Here is a 15,069-nt window from a genome sequence, read left to right as displayed (position 1 = left end):
ATGCGAAATATTATTAACCAATGATATCCTTTGTTCTAATTGTAAAGCAAGCTGGAAGCTGGTTGGAGCTGCCACCTCACTAGGGGAGTATAAAAAACCCCAGGTAGACGGGAGCACATGGTCTGAGGGTTTAGTCATCAATTGAGAAGCAAGCCCAGTGTGAAGCTCCTGCAGATCTGCCATCCAGACACACTTCAGTAGTCAGGAGACTAAGCCCCAGAGCAGAGGTCCACTGTCTGGACTCCGCTCCATCTCCCAGCCCAGCGTGAAGTTCCTACCAGGCTGTGAGAAACCCTTCCTGTGGACCAGCTATCTCCTACCAGCTTTCCAGCCTGCTGAACCTTCTGCTGTTGATGTTAGGCCGTTGCTTGCTGTTCGAGTTCAAATAAACTCACAACATGCCTTTTTTTGGTACATAAGTTTTTAATTTTTGGTAAAATCTATTAACACCTAAAAAAACCTATATAAAGTTGGTATCCCTCTGATCGTACCAAACTAAAGAATATATTAGAGATGCTATTTGGAATGTACAGTGAAAAATAAAAAACAGACCCTTCAAGAAAATGGCGCAATTGCAGTTTCTTGTCAATTTATCGCATCTTGAATTGTATTTCCACTTCCCAGTACACTGGATGAAATATAAAATACAGTCACTAGGAAGTATAATTTGTTACGCAGAACTCACACAGCTTTGTACACGGAAAAATAAAAAAGTTATTGATTTTTTTAAGTAGGGAGCGATAAACAGAAAGTAAAATGGAAAAAGCCCATCGGGGACAAGGGGTTAAAGTGCCCCCTGTACCACATGATAAAAAGTTTACAAATTCTCTGGAATAAGGATTTGTGGTACCTAAGGCCACGTTCACACGTGGCATTTTGGTTACGTTTGGAAACGCAATCCATAGGCTTAACTAAAATATTTTGGTAACATTCTGTTTCCAACACATTAGCTAAACACAAGTATCTTACCATCTTACCTTAACGTGTGATCACAGGTGGAGCCTTTGGATTGTAGAGCCCAAGGCCACATTCACATGTGGCATTTTGGTTGCGTTTTGAAACACAAACACGTCATGGCACCTTAAAACTATTCTGCCCTATAAAAGCTCAATGGCTCCTTCTCTTCCACGCCCGCCATGTGCCCTGACAGCGGGTTACATCCACATGTGTGGTATCCTCTTACTCGCAAAAAACTACACAATATATTCTTTGATGTATTTTCTACTTTTATTCAGTTTATCTGGGTAAATTTTTGTGGCTCAGTGAGTGTATTAATGATAAATATGGATAAATTCCAAATCTTCATTTTGTTTGAATTTCTGTAAAATACGTGAAGGGTTAACAAGCTTCCTACCTGCTGTTTTGAATATTTTGAAGGGTAAAGTTAATAGAACGGGGTGATATGTGGGGATGTTCTATTAACAAAACTGCCAAAACCCCTATGGAAATGAAATGGTCCGAAAAATAATTGATTCTAAAAAATTTTAGAAAATTTGAGAGAATGCCGTTTGTGATCTTTCTAGCGTCATAATCAAACAAAAGGACACTTCTAAAATTATGCCAACACAAAGCTGAGATATGGTGAATGTTAGATAGTAACTGATTTGGCTAGTAAGACTATCAGTTTGAAAACCAGAACATTTTGAAACAGTTTGAAAATAGCAATTTTTTTTCAAAATATTTACCAAATTCACCTTTTATCATAAATAAATGTTAAATATATCAACCAAAATTCCCCAGTATTTTGAAGTGCAAAATGTAACGAAAAAAAGCTAAAAAACACTTGGATAAGTTAAAGCCTTCTAAAGTTTTAACCAGATAATGTGACACACGCTGGTTTTGAAAAATAGACATTGGTCATCAAGGCGCAAATGAGCTTGGTCGTAAAGGGGTTAAAATAATCACCCTCATCCACAAAGCTCTGCATGAGCTTTGCCTTCCTACCTTTGCCTTCTCATCTCAGTCTATTGCTCTACCCGTGCTCTTCAATCTGCCAGTGACCTAAGATTAATCTCTACCTTATTTCAAACCTCTCACTCACGTCTCCAGGATTTCTCCGGAATGCCCTGGCCCGAACTATCAGACACTGCTTGTAGTAGGTTCATTTAGCCATATAAAAAAACATGGAAAAATGCATGGCCTGGACCCAAATAATCAGTATTTTTCAAAAGGATCCAGAGATATTACTGTGATGTCAATGTACACATTGGGGACAATATAACAGTTTGCACTCACATTAAGATTCCAAAATCTAAAAATTATGGAATCTAATGAATATTTTAAAATGACATTAAGTCTATTGGTAAATAGCATTTACTGAATAAGAATCCTAAATCTTAAATGGGGGGGGGGGGGGGGCGTTGCTATAGAAACTATCAAATCCTGTGTATGCCTTTAGATCTGTGCCAACATAGCCTTTAGCTGAAGACCTAACTAACAAGAGAAAGACTGGTAGCTAAGAATTGGTAGAATGACACCTCATATATAAGTAGTTGGTATGTAAACCATAGGAACCATCTGCTCATCTGCTCAGCTTTGACACTGTCCTTTAGGGACAATGACACGCAACTTTATAGCTGTCACATTCTTAATTTCAATCACATGGTTTCAGAATTTTGTTGGAGAGCCCCTTTAAAGCTGAAAACCAATTTGCATTACAGGAAAGTTGAACTGAAAGGGTTACAGGACTGGTACCCTCTGCATCATTTTTCATTGCTATCCCTTTCTCTCCCTCTAAAGCACTAGCTGTATAAACCCTCTTCTGCTGCTACAACATGACAAAGCAGAACTCCATGCCAGATGCACAAGCCATTTCTCACAGATCCGAGCCCTTGGGGACTTCATATTCCTATGCTCACATTGCTTCCACTTATCATGCATTCTGTTTAATTCATCTGCTTAATCGCTGGTAGAAAAAGACAGATGACACTTTGATCTTATATAGTATCCACCATTACCCTTACATTGCAATGTTACAGATCTATATAAAACCCCTTCTGGGCCAGACATAATGATTTTCCTCCAGCACCCAAGAGTTGTATACACAAGGCATTCAGGAACTGAAAACCATTTCCCATATTAGAAGAAACTAAAAGTATCCATCTTTGTAAATCCTATTTTGATGGGCCCAAATGTATTGTCACCAACAGGACCTGCCAGTCTATGGGTATGAAACAATAGGAACAGCAAACAATAAATGATGTAACCAGTGAATTGAATCATTGAAAATATGTCTCAAATATCACTTTATTATGAGTAACGATTCCATTGCCACTGCTGATGTAGCCCTGTGATACCTTCTCAGTAATAAGGCCGGGTTCACATACAAAGAAGACCAATCCAAATATTGTGATGACTGTGGAATGAGTAGGGCCATAAGGATCGCTTGATGTAACCATTAATATCAATTATAATTGCAGCAAGTGCCAATTGAAACATTTTTTGGGGTAACATACATGTATTGATAATTGCAACTAATTAGACTTAACCCTTAATACTATTGCTTACACTCCTAGGAGGTGAGTATACTGATGAATGACTATAGATCATATCTAAAGAGAAGAATGAATACGATAGATATGAAACAGATAGACAGATGTTGTAGATGACAAAGCAGAACGTCCACAGACAAGCTATGCAGCACACCACATGACATGAACTGTCACAGCTCCATACATGCTTCACATGTTAAACAGGATCCCTGGGCTGACGCCCCCTCACCAGCAGGTGCCATCATAAAGGCAGGGCTGGGCTCTACGTTGGACTAACTAAGGGATTATGAAGCTTTTTTTCTGAGCATGCGCCTTTGTTCAAGCATGAGAGGATGCTTGCCTTCCTTTGTCTGCTTGTTGTATTCCTCTAAACGGCCTTATCTGGAAAATTCCTTAGCCTTTTCCAGTATCTCCATCCATTTTTTTTATTGATAAACCATATCTGTAATATTACAATTGGATAATTCTTTGCTATAAAAATATTTTATTTCTATTGTTGTTCTTGTGTTACAAGAATCTCATTACCACTTAGCATGCACTAAACTGGCAAATATTGGCTACGATGGTAGAAATTGGCACCGGCCGGGTACATTCAAAGAACATCTGGGCTGCATTTTATTCTCTCTGTAGATTCAGACCAGAGGAAGTGACATGGATGGCTAGCTTTTATATTCACAGGCCTAATGAAAAGAGATCTGTTTTTGAAATAACCTCTGGCTTTATGTACTAATGGCAATAAATCTAAAAAAAAAATGGTCTCTTGGGAGCGATTTATCTCTGGCTTTCTGGCACCTAGACACAGTGCGGAAGATATTGAGCAGGGTACTAAGTCAGGGCTTTAAATTAAATTTTGGATTCTTGAAAGAGCGGCCTACAGATCAAAGGAATGCTGGCATCACCCGGTATAATCTGGAAGGGTGAGATCAGGAACACAGCATGCCACCTACACAGTGACTGGCAATTCTTTTACTCTATTTTCTTTCCCAGAATTTCTGTCATGCCCCTTGCCACAGGTGCCACAATGCCCGTCACAGGATTTCACATATCCTCTTCTAATACCTGTGCCCACAATGCACAATGTTGTATGACTATTTCTCAAATCTGTCAGTGTGTAGCACTGGTGCACTGCAGGCATAATGCGCCCCAGGCTGGGGTGGATATGTAGATGCATTGCAGGGATGCTAGACCCAGAAGTATGTGCTGTAGAACAAATCACTGTGCTAAACCATACATAACGCTCACATATCAGTACAGGTTTCAGTCTTTATAATGAACCAGGAATGTTAGGCACTGCAATGCAGACAGCCGGTGCCCAGGGATTCAGCCAGAGGTGGTAATGAGCGTAGGACCATGTAGTGTAGAGGGACAATTCCTTTGGCGCCTATCCAATTGATTGCCATCCAGACACTAGAAAGATTGAGTAACGGCTAGGTAAGCAGATAGATCTAGGAACCTGTGGAGATGAGAGTGAAGGTGGGTTATAAATGTTTCAAGACAGAGATTGTGTCTGGTGGAATAGAGATTCTCCTATTTACCTGTTGTGTAATAAGAGATGCATAAATTATGCACATGGATTGATGAGATACTTAGATGTGCAGGACGGGTTACAGCTTCACAGTGGAATTGAGATGTGTACTGATGTAACTGGTGCTACAATTCTGTATCCTATCATACAGGTGTATAACCTCACCATACATGACCACCATATAGACCTGTATGTGTCTGATGACAGTCACCCCTGCTGATAGAAGACTTGGTAATAGACAGGACTCACCTGATCGCTTTGTGTCCAGTTGCAGCACTTGTGATGCTCTGATGGCTCTGATCAGCTGCAGCTTTGGAGAAGCAGGGGACAGAGGACGCGCCGCCCAATATTAGAATAACCACACCCTATGGGGTAAACTAGAGCGTGCTGCCAGCCTGCCTCACATCTGACTCCACCTATGTCACTGAAGAAAAGAGCTGACAGCAAGAAACCTGTCACTCATAGGGCGGCGCAGAGCTGCATCTCACAGAGAGACATGGGAGGATCTACACACAGCACACAGATAGCAGAGCAAGTGCTCTACAACTCCTAGAGACACAGCGTGCATAGTGTGCCATCATCTCCAGGATATTCAGTCAGATGCTGCCTCCAGCTACTGGTCATTCAGGAAAGGAACATGCAGATAAGTTCTCCAGGATGGGAAAAGAAAACTGCCTGCAGTGCTTTAAAGGGAATCTATCATCAAAATCCATCATGATAAACCAGGGACACTTACTCATAGATCCAGGCACCTGGACTTTGTTAATCTTCCTATATTCATCATCAATGGCATCTATCCTTCTAAAAACAGCTTTTATAATTATGGTAATGACCCTGAAGGGCTCATGGGGTTGTTACCAGAGCCCCTCCATGCTGCAGATTCACAGGCTGTTGCAATGTACAAAGAACACTTCTTCCCTCCCACTGTGTGCTGAAACTTTCTGTGCTGCAATGACACTACATATTGGGCAGAGGTGGGAAGTGCTGAGGGGGAGTGGAGGGTGATACTGTGTAACAACCTGTGAAGCTATAACTCAGAAGGGCTCTGGTAACACACCAATAATTCTTCTGGATTAGAAGTATAATTTTGAAAGTTGAGTTTGAAGGAGGCTTTGGATGTATGAGTAAGTGTCCCTGGTTTATGATGGTGGATTTTGATGGTAACCTGTCACCTACTTTTACTGCACAGTACTATGGTATGACATGTCCTTTATAACATTGTTTTTATGTGAAATCCCAACTATTTACCTATAAAAGAAACTCCTCCAAAGTCATGTGAAAATGAGCAAAGAACTGTCATTTTTTTTTTCACAGGTAAGTGAGACTTAGAGGCTGCAGGGGGGTGTCATTTTAGACTCCTTTATTTTGGGTTATATAGCAGCTAGAACCATAGTTCTAGTGTCAGATTAAATTACGAGGTGGGAGTGCAAGCTGCTGACACTGGTCCAATTCCCACACTTTTCTTTAACTGCATTTATCTCTGGTTCTGTAGCTCACCGAACAACAGAAAATTCTCTTCTTTAGTCTGATACCAGAACCTAGCTGCCATAGAACCCAGTATATAAGTGTCTATATAAGTATTTATGCTCCCCCTGCATCCTCTGAGCCTATCTCATTTTTGCCTTAGATGAGTCAGGCTTCAATGTAGGATGCCCTTATATTGGCTTTTTACTAATTAGAACCATGAATTTGGTATCAAATTAAATAAGAGAAGCTATAAAACTGGAGATTTAATGACATAGTATGTGTTTACCTATCCATATCTCCAGTTCTGTAGTTCAAATAACCACAGAACCTGCTGCAGTTTGAAAGATAAAATGTGCTCATCTTTTCTCCTTGACTTTGGATGAGATCCTTTAGGCGTAAAGGGACGATATTTCACATAAAATAGGGAATTTTAGAAAAGATATATCATGTTGTAACTGAGGAAGCTGCTGGCGTAGTGGGGTAAAAGTTGGAGACAGGTTCCCTTTAAATAAGGCAACTCCCTCTTCGACTTTCAGGAAGCCTAATAACATAACATGGGATAAAACCAAACTAGTCAATCTATTCAGAGGCAGTTGTTGTGGAGCATATCATTGTATATAATTATATATCGTGGCACCCAGCACCCTTGTAGAGAGCAGCATTGTGTGTAGGGTAGTTACAGCCTTTTGGGGGTCCTAACTCATGGTTAGGACTAGAGATGAGCGAACACTAAAATGCTCGGGTACTCGTTATTCGAGACGAACTTTCCCGATGCTCGAGTGCTCGTCTCGAATAACGAACCCCATTGAAGTCAATGGGAGACTCGAGCATTTTTCAAGGGGACCAAGGCTCTGCACAGGGAAGCTTGGCCAAACACCTGGGAACCTCAGAAAAGGATGGAAACACCACGGAAATGGACAGGAAACAGCAGGGGCAGCATGCATGGATGCCTCTGAGGCTGCATAATCGCACCATTATGCCAAAATTATGGGCAACAGCATGGCCATGACAGAGTGACAGAATGAAGCTAGATAGCATCTAAAACATCCAATAATTGACCCTGACACTATAGGGGACGGCATGCAGAGGCAGCGGCAGCAGGCTAGAGAGTGTCATGGCGACATACCCTAAATGGACTCAGGCTTCAAACCAATGGGTGGCAGAGAGGAACCAAAGGAGGTGAGCAAGAAGCGCTCAAATAATATCGGTACATGATAAAAGTTTGCCAGTATATTTTGTGGATTACACAGCAGGGTGGCGACAAAGTTAACATGGAAGCCATGAAAACAACCCAAAATTCTGCCTGACACAGCTCGTTTGATAAGGGGACCATGTATGGAGGCAGTGAACTAGTAGTAGATTAAAGGTGCTGCAGTTAAAACTATGTTAGTTGGATCTTGGCATGGAGCTGGCGCTCCGCTGCCAGGCGAGCTTTCGCCAATCCAAGCCCCTGTCTATAGGCTACTCCCCAAACAGCACTTCTAAGAACCTTTTGTATAAGATCAAGTGTAGTAGCGTTCTTATAAGTTTAGGATATGGCGGGTGAGGGGAATGTAAACAGATGCGCAAGAAGCGCTGAAATAAAATCCCTAAATGGTAAAAGTTTGCAAGTATATTTTGGGGATTACACAGCAGGGTGGCGACAAAGTTAACAACTTTGATGTGGAATGCCCTGTAATAGCTCTTGGGCGGTGTGCCTTTTATCGCCTAGGCTCAGCAGTTTCAGCACCGCCTGCTGTCGCTTAGCGACGGCACTGCTGCTGTGCCTAGAGCTACCGACTGATGGCGCCATGCCCACGGATGGTAATTCGGAGGAGGAGGAGGTGGAGGAGGGGTGGGAGGAGGTATAGTAGGCCTTTGAGACCTGGACCGAGGTAGGCCCCGCAATTCTCTGCGTCGGCAGTATATGACCAGCCCCAGGGTCAGACTCGGTCCCAGCCTGCACCAAGTTAAGTGTAGTAGCGTTCTTATAAGTTTGGGATATGGCGGGTGAGGGGAATGTAAACAGATGCGCAAGAAGCGCATGATGCGCATGGAGCTGGCGTTCCGCTGCCAGGCGAGCTTTCGCCAATCCAAGCCCCTGTCTCTAGGCTACTCCCCAAACAGCACTTCTAAGAACCTTTTGTATAAGATCAAGTGTAGTAGCGTTCTTATAAGTTTAGGCTATGCCGGGTGAGGGGAATGTAAACAGATGCGTAAGAAGCGCTGAAATAATATCCCTAAATGGTAAAAGTTTGCCAGTATATTTTGTGGATAACACAGCAGGGTGGCGACAAAGTTAACAACTTTGATGTGGAATCCATGAAAACAACCCAAATTTCTGCCTGACACACCTCGTTTGATAAAGGGACGATGTATGGAGGCAGCTATATGGACGACTTTTGGAGGTAGCAATGGAGACAACGTGTGGAGGCTGCTATGGAGACAATTTAATTTGGATAGTGCCTGTATGTGGCAGTCCCAAACATTTTTCAAACCAGAGGAGCAGGTAGGTGGCCCTCCAGTAAAATGGGATAGATTGAGTGCCTGTATGTGGCAGTCCCAAAAATGTTTCAAACCAGAGGAGCAGGTAGGTGGCCCTCCAGTAAAATGGAATAGATTGAGTGCCTGTATGTGGCAGTCCCAAAAATTGTTCAAACCAGAGGAGCAGGTAGGTGGCCCTGCAGTAAAATGGAATAGATTGAGTGCCTGTATGTGGCAGTCCCAAAAATTGTTCAAACCAGAGGAGCAGGTAGGTGGCCCTGCAGTAAAATGGAATAGATTGAGTGCCTGTATGTGGCAGTCCCAAAAATGTTTCAAACCAGAGGAGCAGGTAGGTGGCCCTCCAGTAAAATGGAATAGATTGAGTGCCTGTATGTGGCAGTCCCAAAAATTGTTCAAACCAGAGGAGCAGGTAGGTGGCCCTGCAGTAAAATGGAATAGATTGAGTGCCTGTATGTGGCAGTCCCAAAAATTTTTTAAAACAGAGGACCGGGTAGGTGGCCCTCCAGAAAAATGGAATAGATTGAGTGCCTGTATGTGGCACTCACAAAAATTGTTTCAAACAGAGGACCGGGTAGGTGGCCCTCCAGAAAAATTAAATGCATGAAGTACTATAGCAAGAGCCAGTGGGCCCTGTCAAAAAATAGCCATTTTCCTCTGCTTTACTGTACAAAGAGGAGGAGAAGGAGGAAAATGAAGAGGAGGAGGAGTGGATCAATTATTCAGGTTGAGCTTCCTTCACCTGGTGGAGATTGGAAATTCTGAGAAATCCAGCCTTTATTCATTTTAATAAGCGTCAGCCTGTCAGCGCTGTCAGTCGACAGGCGTGTACGCTTATCGGTGATGATGCCACCAGCTGCACTGAAAACCCGCTCGGACAAGACGCTAGCGGCAGGGCAGGCAAGAACCTCCAAGGCGTACAGCGCCAGTTCGTGCCACATGTCCAGCTTTGAAACCCAGTAGTTGTAGGGAGCTGTGTGATCATTTAGGACGATGGTATGGTCAGCTACGTACTCCCTCACCATCTTTCTGTAAAGATCAGCCCTACTCTGCCGAGACTGGGGACAGGTGACAGTGTCTTGCTGGGGTGACATAAAGCTGGCAAAAGCCTTGTAAAGCGTACCCTTGCCAGTGCTGGACAAGCTGCCTGCTCGCCTACTCTCCCTCGCTACTTGTCCCGCAGAACTACGCACTCTGCCGCTAGCGCTGTCAGAAGGGAAATACTGTTTCAGCTTGTGCACCAGGGCCTGCTGGTATTCATGCATTCTCACACTCCTTTCCTCTCCAGGGATGAGAGTGGGAAGATTTTGCTTGTACCGTGGGTCCAGGAGAGTGAACACCCAGTAATCGGTGCTGGAATAAATTCTTTGAACGCGAGGGTCACGGGATAGGCAGCCTAGCATGAAATCTGCCATATGCGCCAGAGTACCAACGCGTAAGAATTCACTCCCCTCACTGGCCTGACTGTCCATTTCCTCCTCCTCCAACTCCTCTTCTTCTGCCCATACACGCTGAACAGTGAAGGACTCAACAATGGTCCCCTCTTGTGTCTCGCCAACATTCTCCTCCTCTTCCTCCTCATCCTCCTCCACCTCCACCTCCTCCGATATGCGCTGAGAAACAGACCTCAGGGTGCTTTGGCTATCAACAAGGGAATATTCTTCCCCCGTCTCTTGTGAGGAGCGCAAAGCTTCCGACTTCATGCTGACCAGAGAGTTTTTCAACAGGCCAAGCAGCGGGATGGTGAGGCTGATGATGGCGGCATCGCCACTGACCATCTGTGTTGACTCCTCAAAGTTACTCAGCACCTGACAGATATCAGACATCCACGTCCACTCCTCATTGTAGACTTGAGGAAGCTGACTGACCTGACTACCAGTTCTGGTGGAAGTTGACATCTGGCAGTCTACAATCGCTCTGCGCTGCTGGTAAACTCTGGATAACATGGTCAGTGTTGAATTCCACCTCGTGGGCACGTCGCACAACAGTCGGTGAGCGGGCAGTTGGAGGCGGCGCTGCGCTGCCCTGAGAGTGGCAGCATCTGGGCTGGACTTCCTGAAATGCGCACAGATGCGGCGCACCTTCGTGAGCAAATCAGACAGATTGGGGTATGTCTTGAGGAAACGCTGCACTATCAGATTTAACACATGGGCCAGGCATGGCACATGTGTCAGTCTGCCGAGTTGCAGAGCCGCCACCAGGTTACGGCCGTTGTCACACACAACCATTCCCGGCTTGAGGTTCAGCGGTGCCAGCCACAGATCAGTCTGCGCCGTGATGCCCTGTAATAGCTCTTGGGCGGTGTGCCTTTTGTCGCCTAGGCTCAGCAGTTTGAGCACCGCCTGCTGTCGCTTAGCGACGGCACTGCTGCTGTGCCTAGAGCTACCGACTGATGGCGCCGTGCCCACGGATGGTAGTTCGGAGGAGGAGGTGGAGGAGGGGTGGGAGGAGGAGGAGGCATAGTAGGCCTGAAACACCTGGACCGAGGTAGGCCCCGCAATCCTCGGCGTCGGCAGTATATGAGCAGCCCCAGGGTCAGACTCGGTCCCAGCCTCCACCAAGTTAACCCAATGTGCCGTCAGCGATATATAGTGGCCCTGCCCGGCAGCACTCGTCCACGTGTCCGTGGTCAGGTGGACCTTGTCAGAAACGGCGTTGGTCAGGGCACGGATGATGTTGTCTGACACGTGCTGGTGCAGGGCTGGGACGGCACATCGGGAAAAGTAGTGGCGGCTGGGGACCGAATACCGAGGGGCGGCCGCCGCCATGAGGTTGCGAAAGGCCTCGGTCTCTACTAGCCTATAGGGCAGCATCTCCAGGCTAAGCAATCTGGAGATGTGCACATTAAGGGCTTGGGCGTGCGGGTGGGTTGCACTATATTTGCGTTTCCGCTCCAGCGTCTGGGGTATGGAGAGCTGAACGCTGGTGGATGCTGTGGAGGATCGTGGAGGCGACGATGGGGTTTTTGTGCCAGGGTCCTGGGCAGGGGGCTGACTAGCAGCTGACACAGGGGAAGGAGCAGTGGTGTGCACGGCCGGAGGTGAACGGGCTTGTTGCCACTGAGTGGGGTGCTTAGCATTCATATGCCTGCGCATACTGGTGGTAGTTAAGCTAGTAGTGGTGGAACCCCTGCTGAGCCTGGTTTGGCAAATGTTGCACACCACAGTCCGTCGGTCATCCGGTGTTTCCTTAAAGAACCTCCACACTTCTGAAGATCTAGCCCTCGCCGCAAGAGCCCTCACCACGGGAGCTTCACTAGTTGACAGTGGCGCTGATGCACCAGCTCTGGCCCTGCCTCTCCGTCTGGCCCCACCACTGCCTCTTCCAACCTGATTAGGTCGAGGACTCTCCTCCGTCTCAGAAGCACTGTGTTCACCCGGCCTCTCAACCCAGCTTGGGTCTGTCACCTCATCATCCTCCGATCCCTCAGTCTGCTCCCCCCTCGGACTTCCTGCCCTGACAACAACTTCCCCACTGTCTGACAACCGTGTCTCCTCATCGTCGGACACCTCTTTACACACTTCCACTACGTCAAGAAGGTCATCATCACCCACAGACTGTGACTGGTGGAAAACCTGGGCATCGGAAAATTGCTCAGCAGCAACCGGACAAGTGGTTTGTGACTGTGGGAAGGGTCCAGAAAACAGTTCCTCAGAGTATGCCGGTTCAAATGCCAAATTTTCCTGGGAGGGGGCAGACTGGGGGGGAGGAGGCTGAGGTGCAGGAGCTGGAGGAGTGGGGATTTCGGTGACATGGGTGGACTGCGTGGAAGACTGACTGGTGGTGGACAAATTGCTCGAAGCATTGTCAGCAATCCACGACATCACCTGTTCGCACTGTTCTGGCCTCAACAGTGCTCTACCAAGAGTCCCAGTAACTTCAGACATGAACCTAGGGAGTGTAGCTCTGCGGCGTTCCCCTGCTCCCTCATCAGCAGGTGGTGTCTCACCCCGCCCAGGACCACGGCCTCTGACCCCTGCAGTAGTTGGACGCCCACGTCCCCGCCCTCGTCCTCTACCCCTAGCCCTCGGGTTAAACATTTTTAAAATGAGAGTTATAACTTTTTTTTTTTTTTTACTTCTTTTTGTTTTTTTTGGTGTTTTTTTGTGTTTTTTTTTTTTTTTTGTGTTTTTTGTTTTTTTTTGAGTTTTTAAAACCAAACAATCCTATCCTATTGCTATGGCTATTTTCTAGCCAAGTATCAAAGGAAGCACACTACTATGCCAGATGAGATGACACTGAGTTATTGCCTAATAGAAATCCAACCCCTACTGAATTTTGCCACTTCGGCCTTTGCTATGGATATGTGCGCCACTAAGCGCAGAACACAGCGGTCGCAAGTCTCACTACAAATTGCTCAGAATTGGCAAGTACATGCACTGCAGAAACTACAGCCACCAGCAGATCAACCAGAAATCAAATATATAGAACGCTACTGTAGGCTTCAAGAAGCTGTTTGTATTCTCCTATGGCTATTTTCTAGCCAAGTATCAAAGGAAGCACACTACTATGCCAGATGAGATGACACTGAGTTATTGCCTAATAGAAATCCAACCCCTACTGAATTTTGCCACTTCGGCCTTTGCTATGGATATGTGCGCCACTAAGCGCAGAACACAGCGGTCGCAAGTCTCACTACAAATTGCTCAGAATTGGCAAGTACATGCACTGCAGAAACTACAGCCACCAGCAGATCAACCAGAAATCAAATATATAGAACGCTACTGTAGGCTTCAAGAAGCTGTTTGTATTCTCCTATGGCTATTTTCTAGCCAAGTATCAAAGGAAGCACACTACTATGCCAGATGAGATGACACTGAGTTATTGCCTAATAGAAATCCAACCCCTACTGAATTTTGCCACTTCGGCCTTTGCTATGGATATGTGCGCCACTAAGCGCAGAACACAGCGGTCGCAAGTCTCACTACAAATTGCTCAGAATTGGCAAGTACATGCACTGCAGAAACTACAGCCACCAGCAGATCAACCAGAAATCAAATATATAGAACGCTACTGTAGGCTTCAAGAAGCTGTTTGTATTCTCCTATGGCTATTTTCTAGCCAAGTATCAAAGGAAGCACACTACTATGCCAGATGAGATGACACTGAGTTATTGCCTAATAGAAATCCAACCCCTACTGAATTTTGCCACTTCGGCCTTTGCTATGGATATGTGCGCCACTAAGCGCAGAACACAGCGGTCGCAAGTCTCACTACAAATTGCTCAGAATTGGCAAGTACATGCACTGCAGAAACTACAGCCACCAGCAGATCAACCAGAAATCAAATATATAGAACGCTACTGTAGGCTTCAAGAAGCTGTTTGTATTCTCCTATGGCTATTTTCTAGCCAAGTATCAAAGGAAGCACACTACTATGCCAGATGAGATGACACTGAGTTATTGCCTAATAGAAATCCAACCCCTACTGAATTTTGCCACTTCGGCCTTTGCTATGGATATGTGCGCCACTAAGCGCAGAACACAGCGGTCGCAAGTCTCACTACAAATTGCTCAGAATTGGCAAGTACATGCACTGCAGAAACTACAGCCACCAGCAGATCAACCAGAAATCAAATATATAGAACGCTACTGTAGGCTTCAAGAAGCTGTTTGTATTCTCCTATGGCTATTTTCTAGCCAAGTATCAAAGCACACTACTATGCCAGATGAGATGACACTGAGTTATTGCCTAATAGAAATCCAACCCCTACTGAATTTTGCCACTTCGGACTTTGCTATGGATATGTGCGCCACTAAGCGCAGAACACAGCGGTCGCAAGTCTCACTACAAATTGCTCAGAATTGGCAAGTACATGCACTGCAGAAACTACAGCCACCAGCAGATCAACCAGAAATCAAATATATAGAACGCTACTGTAGGCTTCAAGAAGCTGTTTGTATTCTCCTATGGCTATTTTCTAGCCAAGTATCAAAGGAAGCACACTACTATGCCAGATGAGATGACACTGAGTTATTGCCTAATAGAAATCCAACCCCTACTGAATTTTGCCACTTCGGCCTTTGCTATGGATATGTGCGCCACTAAGCGCAGAACACAGCGGTCGCAAGTCTCACTACAAATTGCTCAGAATTGGCAAGTACA

At 45.4% G+C, this 15,069-nt stretch overlaps 1 protein-coding gene across 12 annotated transcripts in view; it reads right to left on the bottom strand.

Annotated features, from left to right (window-relative positions):
• MAP2 (microtubule associated protein 2) overlaps positions 1-5,416 on the bottom strand; it is a 136,774-nt gene extending 131,358 nt beyond the window's left edge. For 5 of the 12 annotated variants that reach the window (XM_072121292.1, XM_072121294.1, XM_072121297.1 and 2 more), the window contains exon 1: positions 5,266-5,413. The gene's annotated coding sequence lies outside the window, so the exon portion shown is untranslated. Of the gene's footprint in view, positions 1-5,265 lie in introns of all 12 variants that reach the window. The other 7 variants (XM_072121300.1, XM_072121301.1, XM_072121298.1 and 4 more) reach the window with 4 other exon arrangements.
• Positions 5,417-15,069: the final 9,653 nt, after the last annotated feature.

Source organism: Engystomops pustulosus, chromosome 8 (assembly GCF_040894005.1).
Source record: "Engystomops pustulosus chromosome 8, aEngPut4.maternal, whole genome shotgun sequence".
Taxonomy (NCBI): Eukaryota; Metazoa; Chordata; class Amphibia; order Anura; family Leptodactylidae; genus Engystomops; species Engystomops pustulosus.
Note: the sequence above shows the minus strand (reverse complement) of the source record. Positions and strands in the feature narration are given on the sequence as shown.